The sequence below is a fragment of the Bubalus bubalis genome, chromosome 14 (assembly GCF_019923935.1).
Source record: "Bubalus bubalis isolate 160015118507 breed Murrah chromosome 14, NDDB_SH_1, whole genome shotgun sequence".
In the NCBI taxonomy this organism is placed as follows: Eukaryota; Metazoa; Chordata; class Mammalia; order Artiodactyla; family Bovidae; genus Bubalus; species Bubalus bubalis.
In genome coordinates this window covers 10,718,842-10,741,893 of record NC_059170.1, presented here as the reverse complement: position 1 = coordinate 10,741,893, position 23,052 = coordinate 10,718,842, and the positions used below count along the sequence as shown (strand labels likewise).

Here is a 23,052-nt window from a genome sequence, read left to right as displayed (position 1 = left end):
AAAGATGCCACAGTAACAAATTTCCCCTCTTCCCCGTCCCTCAAGGCTGCTGCCTTTCCTGGCGTGCCTGTTTCTGTCATTACTGTCATCTTCCCTAAGTTTGGGAAAAGGTAGGTAGGTCTGTATTTTGATTTTGGCTGCAGGACTTAAAAGCTGTATATGACCCTAGGTGGACTTCCCTGGTGGTTCAGTGGTTAAGAATCTGCCTGCCAATGCAGGAGACACAGGTCCAATCCCTGGTCCGGGAAGATTCCACATGCCACCGGGATGCTAAGCCCATGTACCACAACTACCGCGCCCACCAGCCTAGAGCGGGTGCTCTGCAACAAGAGAAGCCACCGCAATGAGAAGCCCACGCACCGCAACTAGAGAGTAGCCCCCGCTCGCTGCAACTAGAGAAAGCCCAGCGACGAAGAACCAGTGCAGGCATAAATAAATAAAATTTGTTTTTAAAGTTGAAAAAAAAAAGACCCTCGGCAAGTCTCTCTTTCCTTCTTTGCCTCCATTTCTTCTTCTATAAAATCAGAGTATAATGATCTGTGACAGGATGTTTTGTAGAAAAAGGGACACACAGTCCATGTGACAGTCCCATGTAATGCAAATATCAAGTATTATTATTTCAGAGCCTGGGAAATAATTGCTGATCTAACAAAGTACACTAGCCATGTGGACATAGGCTTCTCTTAGCATACATGACTTTTTCAGAAGAATCTTTGCGTTTGTTATCTGCTTTTTTTTTTAAAGTAACATTGAAAAAAATCCATGGTTACTCTTTATTAAGGAAAAGAGCTCTATTGTTAACTCCTTTTTTAAAAAGTAACATTGAAAAAAAATCCATGGTTACTCTTTAAGGAAAAAAGCTCAGTGTTTGTGGGGGGATGGGATATTTTTATGCAGACACAGGGGAATCCCAAGTCCGCGGAAGAGCCAGCTGGCTGTTTCAGTGGCCCCAGTGCCCTGGTTGGGCGCTGCTTTCCTCTGCTTGTCCTCAGTATTCGTGTAAATCTGTTCCCACCTGTCGTTTCACTTGTAATTAACAAACCCTGGAGCCAAAAGGGAAGTTGAGGGGTGAGGTAGTCTCAAACGTAGGTGGCTCACCCCATCCTCTTGTTGCGGTCTTTCTCCTCATTTCCTCCCCTCAGTTGACCGGAATTCCATGAATACAGGGATTATGTTGCATTTATACCATCAGGACCTGGTGTATTAGGTCTCCAACAAATGTTTATAAACGAATGAATGCTGGCAGTGTTCTTAGGCCTTCTGCAAACTACAAGATGGCTTGTGGTCCCCACTGTCAACAACAAGCAGTGTCCTTCAACACTGTTGTGGTTTCCCTAGAGCAAGAATTCTTGAGCTTGGTCTCTGGACCTGTCATGGATCCAGAGAGGGCCTTCAGGGATTCCCACAGACTGCTTGAAATCAGATCCATTTGAAGACAGGGATTTTCTGAAGAGCAGCGTCTTAGCTTTCACTGCCTTCTCAAAGGAGTATGTGACCAAAAATAAATAGAAATCACCGCACAAACTGTGGAAAGCTTTTCAGCAGGGTGGAGTCCTCTAGCCTCTTCATTTTCCTGCACACACGGTCGTATTGATTTGTACCTTGACCCCACTTGATAAATGAACCATACCGTAACCAGGAGGAGTTAGCACTTCAAGATTTAGATCAGGTTAGCATGACCCCTGGCCTCACGTGCTGTAGATCAGCGTGACCCCAGGCTTCCTGTGCTGTACAAGTCCAAAGTTCCCCAAGATTGTAAAGATTCCTTCGTGGGGAAGGAGTGGCTTATATTCTCCTGGTCTTCTCTGCCCCCTCTTTCTGTTTCTCAACCTGTCAGCTCATCATAGAAACTCAGTCCCCTCCTGGTTTCCATCAAGAACAAAAAACACACCCACAAAGAGCTTTTATGTCATCATCTTTGCTGACGTTTGGAAAATCCCAGCAAGGGGTCACGGTGGCAGAAAACCCAGACCTCCGACATCTTCTGGGCTCCTAGCTCCATCCCCTTCTGCTGTTCCTCACAGATTTCCCTTAGAAGTCCAGTTCACCTTTCATTACTGCGCAGAGCTACTTGGCAATAAAAACCTTCAGCTTTTATTTCTTTTTTGCATGGCTGAACCCCAAAAGAGGATTAGCAGCCAAGAGGGCCTTCCACTTGACAGGAGCCTTTCTGTTCAGAAGCCAGATATGGTTATAAAGACTTTCTTCTTTTTGTATATACATTTAAACATTTTCTCAAATTTCATGAAGCCATCTAAAAAAGCCTGTAGACCTGTATTAAGAATCGCTTTCACTTCACTGTGAATGTAGGCTCTGCAATGAGATAGAGCCTATGAGCACATTGAAGATGTTGTTCTTACATAGAACAAAAGGGCAGGAACATTTTTATTTGAGATCTACTAAACAAGTTTCCCTCTTCTAAAAACTGAGTTTTTTCTTCTGTTTAAGTTCCTCCAACTTTATTTTCCTCATCTTCTTCTTTTTTTTTTTTAAAAAAAGTAATACATTTATTTTTGAAGAGTGTAACACTAATATGCATTTTATAAAAAATAGAACAACACGGAAGTATACCACTTAATGAAATCTGGAAACCAGTTTGGTATATTCTGTATCTTTTCAGAGGTTTAAATGCATATAATAACAAAACAGTGATTGTGAGCCAGGTACAGTGCATTGTCTCATAAAATTCTCACAGTGTCTCTGAGATGGGGCCCCTGTTTACCAGAAAGCAAAGTTGAGGCTTATGGCTAACTGGTGACTTGCCTAAACATATTTCCAATATATTGCTACATAAGCAATCTGTGATAAATTGAGACATATCTAATTGTCTGATTATCTGTTCTTGTCTGATTATCTCCATGTAATAAATTTCCAAAACTGGAATTGCTTGGTCAGAAAGTGTGCATGGTGATAGAACTTCCCTGGGGGTCCAGTGGCTAAGACTCTGTGCTCCCAGGGCAGGGGGCCCGGGGTCTGTCCCTGCTCAGGGAACTAGATCCCACATGCTACAGCTTAACAGTTCGTGGGCCCCAAGTAAAAATCCTGAATGCCGCAACTAAAGAACTCTCACGCTGCAGCTAAGACCTGGCACAGCCAAATAAATAATTTTTTTTTTAAAGTGTGTACACTGAAATGTTGGTTCATTTGGAGAAAGGTAGTTAAGAGCTTTGGGCTTCCCAGGTGGCACAGTGGTAAAGAACCTGCCTGCCATTGCAGGAGACGCAGGTTTGATCCCTGGGTCAGGAAGATCCCCTGGGGTAGGACATGGCAACCCGCTCCAGTGTTTTCACCTGGAAACTCCCATGAACAGAGGAGACTGGTGGTCTACAGTCCGTGGGGTTGCTAAGAGTCAAACATCACTGAGCGTGCGCACACACACACACCAGTGTTCACATTCCCACTGCCAACTTGCTGGCCACTCACTAGACTTAGAACTTCCCTGGTGGCTCAGATGGTAAAGCATCTGCCTACAGTGCGGGAGACCCAGGTTCCATCCCTGGGTTGGGACGATCCCCTGGAGAAGGAAATGGCAACCCACTCCAGTACTCTTGCCTGGAAAATCCCATGGACGGAGGAGCCTGGTAGGCTACAGTCCATGGGGTCGCAAAGAGTCAGACACAGACTTAATCTGAACCTCAGTTTGTTCTTATGTTAAGTGGAGCTGATAACAGAAACCTCTTGTGGCCATGAGGACTGAAAGATGATGAATGGTATGTCCCTGGCCAGTGTCCAACACATAGAAAGAGCAGTATATTTAGAAAGACTGGTCCCTGCTCTTACAAAGCTGGCATTTTAATGTGGGAGTAGGGGAGGGGACAGTGAAAGACTGGCAGTAAACAGATTAATGAACAGGAAAAAGAACAGTGCTGTTCAGACAATTAAAATGATGTGATAGGTAGGTGGGTGTTTCCTGGTGATTGCCAAGGGGGAGGGGGTTGATGGAGGAGGGTTGGAGTGGGAGGTTGGGGTTAGCAGATATAAGCTTTTATATATAGAATGAGTCAACAACAAGGTCCTACTGTATTCAGTACTCTATGATAAACCATAATGGAAAAGAGGTTTTTTTTTTTTTAAAGAATGTATATGAATGTATTCAGTTGTATGTACAACTGAATCCCTGTGCTGTACAGCAGTAATTAATGCAACATTGTAAATCAACTACACTTCCATTTTTAAAATTTTAAAAATAAAAAAAAAGCGGTGGTCATAAATTGACTGCTGCTACTGCTGCTAAGCCGCTTCAGTCGTGTCCAACTCTGTGCGACCCCAGAGACAGCAGCCCACCAGGCTCCCCCGTCCCTGGGATTCTCCAGGCAAGAACACTGGAGTGGCTTGCCATTTCCTTCTCCAATGCATGAAAGTGAAAAGTGAAAGTGAAGTCGCTCAGTCGTGTCCGACTCCTAGCGGCCCCATGGACTGCTGCCTACCAGGCTCCTCCGTCCATGGGATTTTCCAGGCAGCAGTACTGGAGTGGGGTACCATTGCCTTCTCCACATAAATTGACTAAATACTGACAAATTGACCTGCAAAAAAATTTCCTAAAATTTCATTCCCTCTGTGTATAGACATGTTTCTTTTCTTCGCCCTCACGGGCACCTTTCTCCTGATTTTAAAAAGGGGTGTCAAGAGATTGTCTTAGAGAGCTTTCTATCTGTCTTCTAATGAGCTTCACAGGCAGGGGGAAAAGATAAAACCAGTTGATACCTCCGAGGAATCCCTTCTGTCCTCCCTCCCTCAGTGTACGGTCCAGCATCAGCCCTCAGACTCTGAGCCTCCCTTTGCCCTGCCCTTTCTCTCTGTGCCAGTGCCCCTCTGCACCCTGTAATAGACTGGAAACCACCAGCGTTTCAGCCAATATCCATGGGGATCAACCGCCGCTTTCCTCCTCAGGAATTAGGCAGTGCCTGGCTCAGGGGAGACGGCTGATCAAGCATCGCTTTTACTATACAAACAAGGCAGCTTTTAGAGATAAGCTGGTTTTTCCAAACGAATTTGTTGGCAAGGATCTAGTACCTCCTGTGAGTTAAACCTACACAGAGGGCTCTGTACCTCTTTCTGTTACAGTCAGACCCTCTCCTGCTTGGCGGCCAGGGGAGGGGGCCTGCCCAGCTCTGAAGCCTATATCTGCTTCTGCCCCAGAGTCGGTGGGTAAGAAGACCTCCTTTATTTGTTTGTAATGCACCTGTGATTGCGTATTGTTTGTGGATCTGTTCCGTAAAGCCTTTCATCAACCTACATAAACTGTGTCATAAGAAACATTCTCTTCGTAGTTCTTAAGCTTGGAGCCGCAACATTAAATGATACAGCACATGTTAAATTACAGACTTCATTCAGGTCCTGTTTTTATTTCAGTTTTTTTTTTTTTAATAGCAGTCACATGGTATTAGAATTTAATGTCTGATTCAAGCCTTAGAATAACATTGTGTAGCTTAAACCCGTAGACAAATGGATTAAACGTCACTAGTGCTTAAAATGCCATTTCTTTTTATGATCTTTTTAAACTCACTCAGCAACTTAAGTAAAACATCCCAAGGGCAACATGTGTTCATGATTGGGTGAGGGGGGATAGTCTGGGGGTGGCGTGGGGAGGGAATGTGTTCGGTGAAATTGTCCAGGAGCAAAGCACAGCTCACTTGAAGCCCAGAGATTTGTCATCCAAATATGTGCAGATTGCTGGTGCTATAAATAGTTTGAGCTCAAGTAAACAGCTTTCTTCCTCTCTAGCTGTGGTTCGGTCATTGTTCAGATGCCAGAGCTGCTTGGGGAGCAGCAGTAGCTTTCGCTCTTCTCTTAGGCTGCCATCAGCGACCCGCGGTACCCAGGGCTTGAGATGATGGGGGGCACCCCATCCTTGGGCCCTTCAGTTCCCTACCTTTGCTTCCCACCCCGCCCCTGCCTGTCCTGCATCTCTGCAGACCTGCCTCTGCTCCAGAGGAGCCCAGACCTGAGATTCCCGGCAGCTCTAAAAAGCCCCGGGACCACCTGGCTGTTGACTGAAGTAGACTGAGGCGACACAGACGTTCAGTTTTCAGGGCAGAAGCACATACGACTCGTTCCCTTCTGTTGGAGCTAAGAAGAGCCGTGCGGTGGTCAGAACTGCCATGGGCTGCCGATGCCAGCAGCTGTCCCGCCGTGTGCCAGGCAGACAGGCAGGCGGGCGGCTGACATTTCCAAAGCACCATTGGGGACTCGAGCAAAATGCTGCCGTTAGAGCAACTGAGGACATTCCACGGTTTATTACTCTACTTCCTTTGGAAAAAATAAGTCTCTCTTTCTCTTAAAATCCCTGCTTCAGCCATGTTCATCTGCTGTGGCTCTCATGTCAGATGCCCACAAAGACCCTAGGAAGATCTTGACATTTTGTTGTTGAGGGCGCAGGGGACAGGAATGCTAGCAAGGACCGGACTAGGATCAGGAATCCTGGGATCCTTGGGCAAGTTACCCAACTTTTCTTAGCTTTAGTTTCTTCATCTGTCAGGTGAGGATAGTCCTGTTTCATGGAGTTGATGAGAAAATGGATGTAGCAGTATTTTCTGGATGGTACTGAACAGCAGGCTATAAAGGAGAGGTGGGGAAGTGGAAAGGGTCTCCCAAGCCTGGCCTTGTGGACTGTGTGACCTCAAGCCCATGAGCCAGTGCCTCGCAGCCTCAGTCTTTTTATCTGTAAAATGGTAATGTCAATACCTGCCTTGTAGCGATGTTGTGAAGATTAGAAATAACACATGTAAAACTCTCACAAATGGCAGATAATAGATAAATGGCAATATCGTGGTGGTGTTACATTTCCTGTGGAGATATTCACTCTGGCCACTTGAGGATTCTTCACCTGGAGAAACAGCTTCAGTTTGTAGATGTTGAGATTACCAAAAGTCCCTGCAAAATGCTTATGGCAATAACTGGTAAAGAATAGATAACATTTTAAAAAATCAAAGTAATGAAATTATTATTAAAAAAAATTCCTACAAGTCCAGAAAGTCATCAGTCTACTGCTTACTCCCTCACCTGACATAACCATTTAATTTTTCTGCCACTTCTCTAAGTAAAATTACCTCTATTACTTAAAATTTTTTTTTAATTTATTTTATGTATTTATTTTTGGCTGTGCTGGGTCTTCACTGCTGTGAGGGCTTTTCTCTAGTTTCGGCAAGCGGGGCACTCTAGTGGTGGTGTGCGGCTTCTCTTGGTGCAGAGCACAGGCTCTAGGGCTTCAGTAGTTGAAGCCTGGGGCTCCGTAGTTGCAGCTCCCTGACTCTAGACCACAAGCTCAGTAGTTGTGACTCACAGGCTGAGTTGCCCCATGGCATGTGGGATCTTCCCCATGTCTCCTGCATGAGCAGGCAGATTCTTTACCACTGAGCCACAGGGAAGCCCTCTATTACTTTTTTTAAACATTTTTGTCAAAATGGCACAGGCACACAGGTTTGCTTTGTTCTTTTTAAGGTCAAATACCATTATAAACTTACACTAGAAAAACGCTCTCCCCTGTTCCCCACCCCTTCTTCCCTTCCCTCCTGTCTTGCTCCCAAGAGCATACACTTTTGATCCTGTTGGCTGTTTGTTCTAGAATTTCTCTCCCTATATATAAGTAATATATAGTATCTCTCTCTCTTGTAAATCTTTCTACTATGGAAATTTTCAAACATGTTATCATAGAATAGTATAGTGAATTGTCCTGGACCACTCATTACTCAGCCCTAAGGTTCACGACAAGTTTTGTTTCATCTGTGCTAGTGGCCATTTTCCCCCTACTCACAGATAATTTGGGCATAAATTCTAGACATTTCATCAATAACTACTCAAGCATATATCTCTAAGAAAATAAGGACTCCTTTAAAAAAAACTGTACTACCATTATTATACAATAAAATTACTAATAATCCATTATTATTAGCAAAGATCTCCGATGAACTCAAAATATTTATTTTTCAAATCAGATCCAAACAAGGGCACATGCAACCATGATGCTCTTTACTTATCAGTTTTCGACAACTTGCCTGTTGACCTCCTTGGCTGGTGCACGAGGCCTTAGCCTCTGTTCAGACACCTCAGCCCTGCTCACATTCTTTTCTCCCTTTCCTCCCGGCAGCACGGTTTTTTGGTTAAATTCATATTCAGTGTTTTCAGTGTTATGGCACTGTAAATATTATTTACCACCAAGCCAATAACTTTCTAATTTTTTTTTTCCTTTCTGATGGTTTTTCTGGACTTACTGCTTCTGCTTTAATATGCTCAGTTTTCCTTGTTCCATCGTTCTGAGTCTTTCCATACTTTCCCGTAGTCTTTGAGTACAGTTTTTGGCAGGCTTGTCAGGGAATTCCATGAGGTCCATTTCCCTGGAGCTTCCACCTTCCTGCTTGGATCAGGCTGATGCTCCCCAGGGCTCAAGAGTCAGCCAGGTCCTGAAGCCACTCGCTTCATCGTCATCACCATCATCCTTAACATGCCTTTCACCTCTCTTGTTAGATCCTTCTTTTCCAATTCTTACTTTTTAGTTTAAACCCTTGTTTAGGTAAATTTCTCCTCCAGAAGTTTACCGACAAAGCAGTGTACAAGTGAAGTTGTTCTAGGTCCTTGCAATTCTGAAAAAGTCTTTATTTTGCCTAGCTGAGTATACATTCTAGGTCCCAAATCATTTTGAACTTTTTTCTTGAAAAGCATTGCTCCTTTTCTTCAGGCATCAGCATTGCTGGCAAGAGGTCTGATACCAGTTTGATTCTTTTCTATTGAAATAATCTCTCTACAATGGTGTAGCAATTTTTCCTTTTTGAATTCTAAAAGGTCAAGACAGTATGTCTTTTTTCATCCTCTTGGTGCTTTTTAAGCTTTTCGGTTTGAAGATGCAGCCTCCCTTTGTCTCTGAGAACTTTTCCTCATGATTTCTTGGATAACTTCCTGTTGTACTTTCTATTCTGTTCTTTTTCTGGAATTCCTATTTAGTCTGACGTCAAACTTCCTGGATTGTTGTTCTATATCAAGATCCTTTTTTTGTCCTGTGAATGTTTTTTCCCTATATTTTGAAAGATCTCCTTTTCATATTTTCCAGCCCTTCTCCTTAGTTGTCAATTTCAGTTTTCATGTCGTTAATTTTTAAGAGCCCATTTTTGTCTGTTTATTTTATGTTTTATGGACACAGGATCTTCAGAATCTCTGTGAAGACATAAGAATTTTTTTTTAATAAAGCTTACCATTTGTCTGAACCTTTTTTCTCATGGTGGAGTCTATTTTTCTCTTTATTTCAATCTCTGTCATGCTGTTGGTTTTCATCAGATTCTCTGTGATAGTTTTTTCTTTCTGCTGTTTATAGTCGATAATAAAAGCCTCCTTTTAGGAGTGAGGCCTTGATTTCCTCCGGAATTGGTTGTCTGTTTGTCCCCAGAGACCCTACCGCTGCCTGGGAAGCTGCTGGAAGTTCTGAGTACCATCCTGAAGGGTGCATCGTACTCTCAGGCACCTGAGACTGAAGGTCCTTTAAAAGTTAAAATAAGGATGCCCACTCTCCTACTCCAAGCCCTGGCTCACCCCAAGGCAGTTATTCCGTTTATTCAAAGAGCCCTCCCTTCTGCCTGGGTCTCTGCAGAGCTTGCTGACCCTCCATGTGCTGAGGGTGTGTCGTGGGCAGCTGACTGGCACAGGGGCTTCAGTGGGTCCCCCAATTTTCAGTCCTCTTCCCAAATCCTCTTGAGGCCCACCATCCCCAGCCCCAGAGCTTCCCTGGACTTCCCACATTTCCACGGGGGCTTTTCTGTCCTTGTGCTCTGGACTTCATCTTCTGTCACTTGAACATCTTTTAGAAATTATTTGGAATGAAATTTTTTGTTCTCTAATGATTCTACCTGACAAGAGGGAAAGCCTGGTTTAAAATTTAGAAGACATGCTACTTTTTTTTTTTTTAAGCATCAAAGAATTGCAATAAGAGCTTCCCTGATAGCTCTTTTGGTAAAGAATCTGTCTCCAATACAGGAGACCCTGGTTCGATCCCTGGGTTGGGAAGATCTGCTGGAGAAGGGATAGGCTACCCACTCCAGTATTCTTGGGCTTCCCTTGTAGCTCAGCTGGTAAAGAATCCACCTGCAATGTGGGAGTCCTGGGTTCGATCCCTGGGTTGGGAAGATCCCCTGGAGAAGGGAAAGGCTACCCACTCCAGTATTATGGCCTGGAGAATTCCATGGACTGTATAATCCACAAGGTTGCAAAGAGTCGGACAGGACTGAGTGACTTTCACATACATACACAAGCCTGGACTATCCGGGATATGTGTGTGTGTTTAGAAAATATTTGTTGAGTTTCCTGTTCTGTACCAGTGAATGAAGGCGACATGTCATTGACCTTGTGGTGCCCACAGTACATGTAACATGTGTTAGCAATAACATGTGTTAACAATAACATGTTAACAAGTTAGGAGAGGCAGAAGGTGCCTGGAGACCCTGAAACATGGGGGAGCTCATGTGGTTCAGAGGGAAGACCTCCAGAAGGAAGTGACATTTAATCAGATCTGATGGCTGAGTAGCAGTTAGCCAAAACAAGAGGGTGGGGGAACCTCCCTCGTGGTCCAGTGGCTAAGACTCTCTGCTCTCAAAGCAGGGGGCCCAGGATTGATCCCTGGCCAGGGAACTAGATCCCACATACCGCAACTAACATTTCACATACCACAACTAAAGATCCCACTTGTTGCGAGGAAGATAAAAAATCCCGCATGCCACAGCTAAGACCTGGCGCAGCCAAAAATGAGGAGAATAAATAAGTATTAAAACAAACAAGAGGGTGGGGCCAATCAGATGCATGTTCAACAGTGCAGTGTCAGAGAGAGCGCACCTCAAACCAATAGAAGGTCTTCCTGCTGTTAGAGCACCAGACTGCTCAGCCTCAGAAAATAGCCCTGCCTTCTGGGGCCTGGCATTCCCCATCTCAGAAATGAGGAGACCACACGCTCTTTTCAGCTCTAAAAGCCAACACGTCTAAGATTGTTTAACTCAAGAGTTGGAGATCCCGCCTCTCCCATAACTGCCCCCATCTGAAACCCATTCTTGCTAGGGGGAAGCAGGTCTTTAAGAAGGCTGGAAGAGGTAGGGAGGGGCAGTGTGGTGTTCGTATATCAAACATTTGTCATCTTTTGTGGAGTTAACCACCCCCGCCCCCAAATGACTTGTTTCTGAATTCAAACACTGTTTTGAGTAACGATGCAGTTCTTTCTGGGTCCGTGCCCCCAGGAGGTTAATAGGCTGTTCCTAGTGATAGAATGATGGGTCACCTTCCTTTTTTCCTTTTTTTTCCCCCCTGATCTTTTCTACTTTCCTATTTTTTTTTAACAATAAGCAAGCATGATTCTAATTTGAAAGCAAAGAAAATCTACTTTCATTTATTAAATCTCAGGCCATATGTTTCTCAATTATATTTGTCTGGAAAAAAAGGGGAACTTACAGCTGTGTGGCATAGGGAATAAGTGCGTTTGAAATGGCGTGACAGCTGAAACCGGCCTTGGATTGGGTGAAAAGTTAATTGTATTTTAACAACAGGTGTTCAGACTAGAGGGTGGGTGTATGCGTGTGTGTTTAGTTACTTGCTCTTATCTAACTCTGTGACTCCGTGGACTATAGTCTGCCAAGCTTCTTTGTCCATGGGGATTCTCCAGGCAAGAATACTGGAGTAGATTGGCTTTCCCTTCTCCAGGGGATCGTCTCGACCCAGGGATCGAACCCATGTCTCCTGCATTGCGGGTGGATTCTTTACCGTCTGAGCCACCAGGGAAGCCCAGAGGGTGGGTAATTAGTGGTGGCCAGAATTTATTCATTCACATACTCCTTTTAACAGATATCCATCAGTTACCATCTAAATAAGTTACTCAGGTGATCTGTGTCTGGAATTTTGTCCTGTGTCAAGTGGAGATAATAAATATACCTGCCTCGTAGGATCCGTGTCGAGATTAAATGAGGTAATTTATATAGAGCAGTTAGAATGTCATCTGATATACGATAAACATTCAGTACAGGTTTTTGTTATTTATGGATTTCCTTATTTTAATAAGTATCTTATAACATGTACAAAATGCTCATAAACTAGACACAGCTTTTGCTTAAGAAGCTCAAATTCTACAGCAGAATAAGCTCTATCCAGATATAAATATGCCTCGAAGGAGAAAAGGGTAAGTCTCTTAAGAGAGAAGCAGATCAAGTACTTAGAAAATTCATCGGGAGAAATCCCTTCAGGACTAGGGGTGAGGGGATGGGAATTAAAGGCAGCTTTGGGGCCAAGGGGCTTCTGGGGCCTTTAGGCCAGCCCTGGGTGCCGAAGCTGCCAGTTTCCTTTATCCTCAAATGGGGCCAATCCTGCTGGCTGGGGAAATCTACTGAGTTCCTCCAGGGAAGCATTTAGAAGGCAGCAGAGGAAGGGTCTCAAGGAGACAGGTCTGGCCCAGGCAGCCCCATCTTGGAGCACAGACTCCATCACTTTCTCCAGGGGGCCCTCTGAGCAGGCCGGCCAGTCCGCGTTTCCACAACCGTCGGATGAGACTGTGAATAGCTTTCCTGTCGCTGATTCGGGTAAGGATGCCGTCCAGCGGGGGTTTCACAGCTCAGCGCGTGGCCTCGGTCCGCGCAGCGCGTCCCCTGCCGTGGTCAGTGGAGGACAGACTGGCTGTGCCGCTGCCATCCCAGTTCTCTCTTCGTGGCTCCTGTCACAGCTGGACGGTTATTCGGTCGGCAGGGCTCATGTGACAGAATGCGTGTTGTCGAGGAAAACGCTACCTTTGTTTTTATGAATGAGCGCCTTCCTAGTATTTTTCGATCAAGTGACACACCGTGCTTCAGCGTGCTGAGAGTGATGTCAGTCGACTGACCTGTCAGGATCTGGCTTCACTTCCTGACGCCCACTCAGATGCCTGGAATAAAGGCCCAGCCGAGCACCACCCCGCCTCCGGGCCCTGCACACAGAGTGTATCTGCGAGAATGTCAGCCAGCACTCGAGGCTTTGCTCCTTACTCATCCTGACAAACAGCAGCCCTCCTCTCTGGCTTCCTGACATTCTTGACCTTATTCATTGTCATGTCGTGCTCAGGGCAGAGGGTGGTGACTCTGAGTCAGAGTTAGAAAATGATGTCTTTAGGATGTGCCAGCTGATTTTTACAAGTATTTTTGAACTTGTAGTATGTGGTGCAAATCACCCAAGAACTTTGAAGGGGGAAAGCTGTTATTATTCTCATTTTCCATTGGGAAACTGAAGCACAAAGAAGCTAACTGGCCCAGGGTCCTACTCAGGCAGAAGGTCCAGGGGCGAGGAGGAAGTGGTCTCGGTCCGTGAACCGCTGCTCTCTGGGGGTGACCAGGCTGGTGTCCCCCGTATTCCCCCGCAGTCTCACACCACCCTGTGGGAAAGCCTGCAGAGTGGCACACTCCCTCCTAATACACACTCTGTTTGCTGGGACCTTTTCTGACTAACATCAGCGTTTTCTGAGCATTCATCAAAATTGTTGTTCAGTCACACACTGCCTCAGTGTTCCTCCCACCTATAAATAGCTTCTTTCCCAATAGAGCCCAAGTTCCAAGCGGCTTTAAGGCAAGTCAGGTCTGCGTCTCTGGGGGGAGGAGCGACTGAAGCCCTGACGTGCCTCAGGCCACACAGTATTTTGGTAGAAAAGCAGGTAAGCACCCCTCTTACCTAGCGGCCCGAAGTGTTTCCTGTCAGCTGAACCCAGGAAGACTCTCCCTCCCACTGCTTCCCCTCTGGTTTGAAGAAGCTTTGCCTGTTTCCCAAAGTGGGGATGATCCCATTTACAGCTGAGGGCCTGGCTCAGTGGAGTAACCGTTTTGGGAAGGAGCACTGGCGGTGGTGTGGCTCTCGTCTGACCTCAGGAGGAGTTAAAAGACTCCATTTCCAAGTTTGGGCCTCTCATCTTCAGCCGCATGCCCTCGGGCACGTCTCTTAGCTTCTCTGTGTTTCATTTTCCTATCCAGGAAAAGGAGATTAGCAATGACCTAATTCTCCTCAAGTGAGAGTCAGAGGAGACTTTTTAATTTCTTTCTTTCTTTATTTCTGGCTGTGCTGGGTATTCATTGCTGTGCCCGGTCTTTGTCTAGTGATGACTGCTCTTCGTTGCGGCGCACGGGCTTCTCGTTGCGGCGCACGGGCTTCTCATTGCGGTGCACGGGCTTCTCGTTGCGGTGGCTTCCCTTCTTGTGGAACACGGGCCCGAGGGTGTAGGCTCAGAGTCGTGGCACACGGGCTTAGTTGTCCCTAGACATATGGGATCTTCCCAGACCAGGGATCAAACCTGTGTTCCCTGCATTGGCAGGCGGATCTTAACCACTGGACGCCCAGGGAAGTCCCCAAAGGAGACTGTGTACAAGTTAGAGCCACCATCTATCGTCACTCACGTGGCCAAATACCTTCAGGTCCCTTTCGTGTGTTATATGGAGGCCCTCATATCCCATTTTGCAATTAAAAAAAAAAAAAGGTTCAGAGAAGTTAAGTCACATAGGAGTCAGAGCAGCTGCATCCCTGGCTCCAAAATTGATGCTCATAATCACTGTACATGTCACATTGCTTCCCACTGTACACCAAAGCAGAGAGCTTTATTTGTCTTTCTTATCAAGCACTCTTCAAACACAGGAGATTACTTATCTCTTGTAACTATGACTGTTTCATGTTAGTCCCTTAGGACAGTTAAATTCTCTTGCTGCTTTATCTTATCTTGTAGTTTATGCTGCCTCTTTCCATGTCCCCCAGGACTTGTTCAGTGAATTCTTGGGGGTTTTCTCCCAGAGAAACTGCTCAGCTCCACCAGAAAGGGGGTTGAAGGAGCCTGAGCTCAACCAGGCATCTTGAGCAGTAGCCTCTGACCCCTCCAGGGTTCCTCCCTCCCTCAACCCTGTGGTCAGCCACTTTGTAGTAAAGTTCCTTATGGTGAATTTGTTGATTAAGCTCGTCCGTTACTGAATTCTATAAGTGGAAGACACCAAAACCCTCATTTTATTGATGAGAAAACTGAGATCCAAAGAGAGAGGTGACGTGCGTGGTGTCATTCATTCAGTTAGGAGCGTGTCGGGGACCAGAGCCCAGTTCCCAGGCAACAGCCCAGTGCCCGTTCTGAGCCTTCGGCGTGGACATGTGCCATCTGTCGAAGTAAAGGGCAGACCTGCGCCCTCTGTTCAGCACGCACCTAGGAAACTTTCAGGAGAAATTCAACAGCTTGGAAAATCGAGCAGGAAGAAAAAAGATGGAGATGGTACGGAGTCGGGGTTGGGGGGGAGGTGTGGTGGTGTGCAGCTCTCCCGCCCTAACTAGAGTAATCATACACCCAAGAAGTGAGCTGGACCACGGCACAGCAAACTGGATCAGCCCACAGTCAGCAGTGACTAAAAGGCAAAGGGATTTACTCCGGGAGCCCTGGCCCCAGGAGCGGATAGGAAGCTTTTTGTCACTGAGGCCAAAAATGGAAGGAAGGATGTTAGGCAAACGTGCCGGCCCGGGATGCAGTTACAGCCCCCGCGGCTCATTGTCCAGAGGAAACAGATCTGTCCTGTGGACGGAGAGGTGGAAGCTGTACCAGGGAGCTGAGCGGTTGACATCATCAGCCGAGCATTGGGTTACAACAAATGGGGACTCACTTGGCCCGAGACGTGGGAAACACCCACTAAAACCTCGAAGTGCATTTCATTTAGCAGAGAGAGAGAGAGAGAGGGGGGCACAAGAGAGCCCGCCTGCCCCCACCAGCCCGCTCTGCTAGTCTTGCTTACCCTCCGAAGGGAGGCGTCCTGAATGCTGGCTCCTTAAATCCAACCTTCCCTTCTGACCGAGGACCGCTGGACTTGGAAGGAACTCTCCTGCTCTCGTAAGTAGGACTTTCTTCCCCGCCGCCGCCCCCACCCCCAGGGAGAAGCAGGCTGGGAGGCAGGGCTCTGCGGAGAGTTTGCTTTCCAGCCTGTTGGTCACCAAGTGTCTATTTTTACATTATGATATGTTATTGCTCTGAAAACCATGGCTTTGTCTGAAAACGCCTAGGGCTAGAGTCTGAACTTCAAGGCTCACAGACAGGGCTCCAGTCAAACGCTGTCTCACTTCGTTTCCCAAAGAACTTGGACAGAGTAACTCGGGCTTTAAAAGCAGCTCCTTTCCCCAAATATAGATAAGGAAATAAATCCTCCCTTAGAAACTGGTATTTGGGAAAACTTTTAATTTATTTTTCTGATGACCAAAGTGGACCCCCCAAAATCTTAAACATTCTAGAGAGAAATGTCTCTGCAGATGAGAATTCCCCATAATCTGCCGCTCTCAGAGGCAGCAGAGGGTATTTTCAGTTTAAGATACAGAGATGATTAGATTTCATGACGTTACCTCATCACTTCTGCCCAGTGCTGCAGGAACTGCCTAGGAAACTCCAAGACAGAAATCTTTACCTTTGGCTTTCTGATCTTTTAATTGCTTCCGTAAAAAAAAAATGTGCTGCTTATTCCTAGAAAATAAACAAGACTGTGTAAGCCCTTGGGCATTTTCTCTGCTAGGTTCTGTCCTCAGGATTTTAAACTGAGGGAGCCGCTTAGTGCAGAGAGGAAGGGAGGGGGCCGAGCTGAGGGTTCTCAGGTGGCTGGAGACACAAAGCTTGCAGGTGCTGTGTGTGTGCCACTCACCCTCCTCGCAGGTAAAAATAGTTGAAAAATCACAGTTAAAGAAGAAATTCTCGAGCTTTAAAAAAGAAAATTAAGAAGCAAGAGCCACTGTATAACAGAAGAGCCATCCAAGGAAACTGGGGCCCTGGGCAGGTGTTTTATTCTCTGGACCTCAGTTCCCTCGTTTGTACCTAAATGAGGGGCCAAACTAGATGAACTCTCCATCTGAACAACATGGCTTTAAACTGTGAGGGTCTGCTGTCCTGCGGATGTTTTCCCATAAATAACACGCTACAGAACCAGGGTCCGCAGTTGATTGAGTCCACAGAAGCAGGCCCGGGATGCTGCAGACACGTGGATACAGAGGGCCGACTGTAAAGTCACACTTGGATTTTCAGCTGCCCAGAGGATCGGTGCCCCTCACCCCTGTGCTGCTCAAGGGTCAGCTGTGTTCCCAAAATCAGCCCGAAAGAAACCACCAAAGCCCTTTCCCCTTTGAGGAGAACACTTAGGGCTCGAGGAACAAAGCGCCCGTGGTTGTCAGCATCCCGGAGTGGGTGAAAACTGGTGCCTCTAGGAGAACTAAAAGAGGACACAAAACAGGCACTGTGGTTACTTGCTGAGTTTAAATTTTGTCAGATTTTGTGTTCTGGAAGGAGAAATCCTCAGTGTATGTGCGTGTATATCGGGGAGCGAGGAGGAAAAAGAACCAACAGTAAGTCTTGAGCTCCTGGTGAGAGCCAGGCTCTGTGTTATGCTCATCCTTTCACATAACACCAGGCGGTCAGTATCATTATTTCCCGACTCCACCGACAGGGTAACTCTCCACTATATGTCGCCATGTTTTCCTGAACCCCTTTCTATGTTTATCCGAGCTGTGAGAGACCGAACCCTAACCTCTTGACCACCAGGGAGTCGCACCTGAGCTGTGCTGGCGTGACCCCTTCACTGCTTCTGCTGGACCGCAGGCCCCGTCTCCTCGTTCCTGGTAGAGAACTTGGGACATAGGTACAGAGGAGACACATCATACTCAATTTCAACTTGAAGCCCACTGTCCCACTCCCCAGCTTGGCCAAAGAGAGGGAGAAGACGAGACAGAAATCTCTATTCATCTCCCTCCCCTCTCCATTTCACCTCGACACAGTCCGCACCGCTGTGGGGAAACGGGGCGTGAGCATGGGTGCTCAGTTGCTTCGGTTGTGTCTGACTCTCTGCAACCTCATGGACCGTAGTCCGCCAGGCTCCTCTGTCCATGGGATCCTCCAGGCCAGGATACTGGGGTGGACATTGCAGGGAAAGGTTGGCCAGAGCCAAAGTACAAAGAAAAGCAAAAGAAGCTGTCAGGTCTCGGGCTTTGGGTTTCCAAGGCTCCAGGTCTTGGCAGTTGAAGGGTTTTTCTTCTCTTTAAGAGCCTATCAGAGACCCTAACCCTAGGAAGATGCGGTATTTAAGACTATTTGGATTAAGACCATATTGCAGTCCATGGGGTCGCAAAGAGTCAACTGAGCGACTGAACTGACTGTCTGGATTAAGATTGTGGTGAGCTGAAGCCCCTTGGCAGATCTGAGAGCTGCAGCATATCTCCTCCCAGCAGCTGAGCCCTTTGAAAGTGGACCGTTGCCGCCAGGGCACCGCCCCCGGGATGTGGGCAACGGGAGGGCCTGGGCCTCCGCCCCAGCCTCACTCAGGACCTAGAGCCCTCGGGGCCCCGACACTTCAGCTGCTTAAAAAGTCCGTCTCCCTCCTAAGGTGGTGCTGAGGAGGAGGTGATACCCTGGAAGGAAGGTACCTGGTTTGCATTTCTATTTTTGTTGAGTGTGAATGCTTGCCCAGTCTGTCTAGTGTTCCCCAGGCTTCTGCCTGGCCCCTGGCCCCTGTGGACAGTTGTATTTGTGGCCCCTGGCTGGCTGGTTGTCCCCAGTCCCTGTCACCTCTCATAGGGTTCCATGAGAGGTTGAGCCATCTCGGAGAGATTCCTCCCCACCCTCCATTTCCCAGAAATGTGGGGTCACAATTATATCTACCTCAGGGGGTGTCAGGGCTTCCCTGGTGGCTCAGCAGTGAAGAATTTGCCTGTAGTGCAGGAGATGGGGGTTCGATCCCTGGATCTCCAGGAAAGATCCCCTGGAGAAGGGAATGGCTACCCACTCCAGTATTCTTGCCTGGAGAATCCCATGGACAGAGGCGCCTGGCGGGCTACAGTCCACGGGGTCGCAAAGAATTGGGCATGACTGAAGCAACTTAGCAGGCAGGCAGGGGTGCCATGAGGACAAAGCAGCTTAAAGCTCACAACACACTTAGTTGACTCAGTAATACATGCTCAGGATTAGCTGCTTTATGGTTTCTAGAAAGAGAACATTAGCTGACATCCTAGGATGTGAGCTGACATCCCCTGGCCCCTCAGTCCCAGGATGGCATTTGTGTGAGGAGCCAGAAGTCATCTCTGAGTTCCTCAATCTACACACGTACACACACACACACACACCCACCCACCCACCCAGCCCCCACCAGGATGGCCCTGGGGCTGCCATGCTGGCTCTTTAACCCGAGCCCCAGCACCATTTCCCATCACCCACTGAAGTGCTGAGGCCAGAAGCTGAAGTGGGTGCTTTTTCCTGACACCAGAGGTTCCTGGCCCACCCAGCGACCAAAGGGAAAAGCTGGTGGTAGGTGTTCCTTTCTGAGCATAACGGGCAGCTGAACTCCCCCAGTCCACTCCACCAGGCGCTTTCACTAGAGGCCAGGAGTGATTCCTAAGTGGAGACCGACGTGGAAAGTCTAAGGTTCTTGGAAACAAGTTATTAATCAGGACCCAGGGCTGAGCTCACTACCTCCTGGAAATCTTTCAGAAACGCCTCATGAAAACTTTTAAGTACTGCCCCTTCAAAGAATGGTTTCTTTGGGAGTTGCACTCAGCTGCCGCGCTAAGCGATTCTGAATTGCCGATGATAAACGCGTCTGCTCTGACCGGACAAGGCCAGCATCTCCTAACTGTAAAAGTAGTCTCTAATCTTCCAAGAAATTGCTGTCCTTCAACTTGGCTCTTCCAAACTGAGTAATGGACCTTCAGGGCACTCGAATAATGAAGGATTTGGTTGCTAATGCAGTCTTACTATGTCCCAGGGACCTGTGTTTAGTACTGTATGGCGGTGGGCCCTGCCAGTCTGTGAACTGTGCTGAGGGCTGGTGGGCACCGAGAGCACAAGCCTCGAGGATCAGGCTGATGAAGAGACAGCCTCTGGTCTGGTGCAGTTCTCAAGAGCATCGTGAGGACAGGCAGATGAGTGAATAATTATGGTGGATCAGCAGCAGGTAGACAAGGCCCTGATCCTGAGCTGGGTTGATTACCCCCACGCTCCCCTCCACTTCCTGACGCCCAGAGCCATGCCAGCACTTGCCTTAAGGAGAAATGAGAGCCGTTCCTGCTGAAGCCTTCACCCCCAGCACCTTCCTATCCCCCAGGGTTTCAGAGGAAAGAAAGGAACTCGTCATGAAAATGCAACAGCCCCAACTTAGAGGACACGGAATCCTAGGGATGGGTGATTCTGTTGTCTAAAATCACCACTACGCTTTCTGTTGGTTTGTTTTTACAACACTTATTGTGGCCTTTTTTTTTTTTTTTTCCTTCGGATTACAAAGTTAGAACACCTTCATGGAAGGATAAGCTGGATCTGGTGGCTCAGTCAGTAAAGAATCTGCCTGCAACGTAGGAGACTGCCTACAATGCAGGAGACATGAGTTCAATCCTTGGGTCGTGAAGATCCCCTGGAGAAGGAAATGGCAACCCACTCCATTATTACTGCCTGGGAAATCCCATGCACAGAGGAGCCCTGGCAGGTACAGACCATGGGGTTGCAAGAGTGGGACACGACTTCACGACTAAACCACCACCGTGGAAAGGAAAAGCTAGACAGTACAGAAAAACACACTGAAATCGTCATGCAGTGATTTCAGTTCTCTGATTTTTAAATAGGGCATGGTGAGGTCAAAGCACATGAATCTTTTACGTCTCTGATCCGCATTTGCAGTTAGTCACTGGGAAGTTTTCACCTGTGTAAGTTCCCATTAGCAATCCATGGTTTTGCCCCCATCCCCTTCTTAGGCACACACCCACTGCATCGGAGTTGAGCTCGTTTTACTCTTCCCCAGGCAGAGTCCCTGTCTGCGTGTCTCAGAGGTACTCAGGTTCTGTGTTGCACTCCCCTTGGGCAGAGGAGAAACCAGGTCTGCCGTCGATTAAGGACCCCAGCTTTCCTTTGCATTTTCCTTTACAGATGTGTGAATTCATCCATAATTAAGAACCCTTGTGTTTTCAGCATTATGGGCAAGGTGCTGTTGGCAATAACAGGGTAAGTGAGACTTGTAAGTAGCTCCCAGCCTGATAGGAAGAAAAACTCTTAACATGTGTGATCATGTGCCCCAAGAGAGGGATAGTGCTGTGGAAGCCTGACAGAGTAGCATTTAAGCTGAGTGTTTGATTCATTTCAGTAACTCTTTGATGTATTCAGCCAGTATTTACTGAGCACCTAGTATCTGCTAGGCACTGGGCAAGGTGATAGTTGGAGAGCGCTGCAGAGAACAGCCATGGTCCCTCCTCACATGTAGTGTACGGGACTGATAGTGGTGTTAGGAAATACCCAGGATGAGTGAGGGATGTGGAGGAGACTGTGGTCAGGGCAGGTTTGCCGCAAGAGATGGTGGTGTTTGAACCCAGATGAGGAGTTGGTTATGCTGAGAGCTAAGGCGGGAGCAGGGGGCTGGGGCGCAAGGGTGCTGCGTTGTGGGAAAGACTGTTCCAGGTAGAGAGGGGAACACCGGTGAAAGGCTGGAGGCAGGGAGGCCAGTGGGGCTAAAGCCTAGAGGGGAAAGCAAGAGAGAAGAGGGAGAAGATGGAGGCAATGAGGACAGGACCCAGGACGGATTTTCCTAGTCTTGTCTTCAGCAGCTAGATTCCAGCATATGAGCAAACTTTCTCCCTAAGGTGGCATAGAATAGTCCTCCTGGTCTGTAATTTTTTTCATAAGGGGCAGGAAAAATCTGGTACTCCCAAGAGCCAGTGTTTTCATTCGTTGGCTTGCCTGTTAGCTCCCTTTCTCTCTGATTTCAGTTGTGAGCTCCCTACTGGACTTGGGTTTGGAGACCAGAGTTTGTGTTGCCATTCTATCACCAACTTGCTATGTGACCTTAAAAGATCCTTAACTTCTCCGGGCCTCATTTGCATCTCCAAAGGAGATCCTGAGGCTGATCTGATCCCAGGGCCATTGTGAAGATTGAAAAAGATAAAGTATCTTAAAGTGCTTTGTAAAATACGAAGTGTTATAGACACATGCGGTATCATTATTATTTCAGCTTAAGATTTCTAATTAATGAAATGAAATAAAATTAAACTAAAAGCAAAGCATGGCACCAGGTAAGGGCAGAGTGTACCCTTCCAGGTAACCTGCAAATGGCCGATTCCACCTAGGTGGCTCGCCTTCAAGAGCTGGTTGTGAGTGCTGTTCCTTTTTTCTCTTTAATTTCATCCACTGGGATAAACCATCTCCTTCCTTTCTGCTTCTGTCAGAATGGGTTACAAAAGAATCCATTTTGCTTCTCTGGATTCCAGGACCCATTTGATAGCGAAGCCAGAGAATCTGCTTGGAGGCCAAGAGAGCCTTGTGAGCAGAGCTGCTGCGGTTTAGTGGGCCTGGATTCCCGGCAGACATAGGTGCCTGGGAGTACATTTATTTGGGTTTTGGAAGAAAGGTAACTGGGGGCAGGGAGCCACAGAAAACAGTCAACGGTGCGGAACCAGCCCACACACCACCTGAGCAGGGCAGGAGATTTTTAAAGGGGGGCATTTTTTTTTGTTTTAAGTAAAAAAAATTTCCCCTTTAAAATAAAACACATAAATGCTTAGGGGGAAAAGTGCAGCTTTTCCCCATCTCATGAAGCTTTTAAAAATGTCTTCCAGGGGATTCCCCCGCGGTCCAGTGGCGCTTCCAATACACAGGGCGTGGGTTCGATCCTTGATCAGGGAACTAAGAGACGACATGCCTCAGGGCATGGCCAAAAGAAATGTTTTTTAGATAAATTGTCTTCCAGCTGTTAAAATGATAGTTTGGAAGACCTGTTCTTTATTTGACCAAAAAAGAAAGTGAGAGGAAGTACAGTTAACTATCCCATGTAAAGATGAACAGGTAGCGTGTGACATAGTTTACTATCATGCATTGTCTCTGCTCTTGTGTGTTTATTTCTTTGTTGTTGTTTTTGCTTTCTTCATTGACTTCCCCTAGAGATGCATGTGCTGATTGTAACTAACTGAACAATTTGAAGATGTATGCAGAGAAAGTTTATCATCTCTCCTATCTTCCTGCTCCCCATTTCCATCCTTCTGAGCTAACCAGGGCAGTTAGTTTGGTGTATATCCTTCCATATCTCTCTCCGAGCTCCCGTGTAGATGGATATTGTGTGT

At 47.0% G+C, this 23,052-nt stretch overlaps 1 protein-coding gene across 3 annotated transcripts in view; it reads left to right on the top strand.

Moving 5' to 3' along the window:
* The window catches only part of PKIG (cAMP-dependent protein kinase inhibitor gamma), a 79,987-nt gene that overhangs the window by 29,929 nt on the left and 27,006 nt on the right, over nucleotides 1-23,052 (top strand). Inside the window, exon 1 of one of the 3 annotated variants that reach the window (XM_006059229.4) lies at nucleotides 15,616-15,823. The exons of 1 other annotated variant lie outside the window; for it this stretch is intronic. The gene's annotated coding sequence lies outside the window, so the exon portion shown is untranslated. Of the gene's footprint in view, nucleotides 1-15,615; nucleotides 15,824-20,866; nucleotides 20,948-23,052 lie in introns of those variants that run through there. One more of the 3 variants, XM_044927608.2, reaches the window with a different exon arrangement.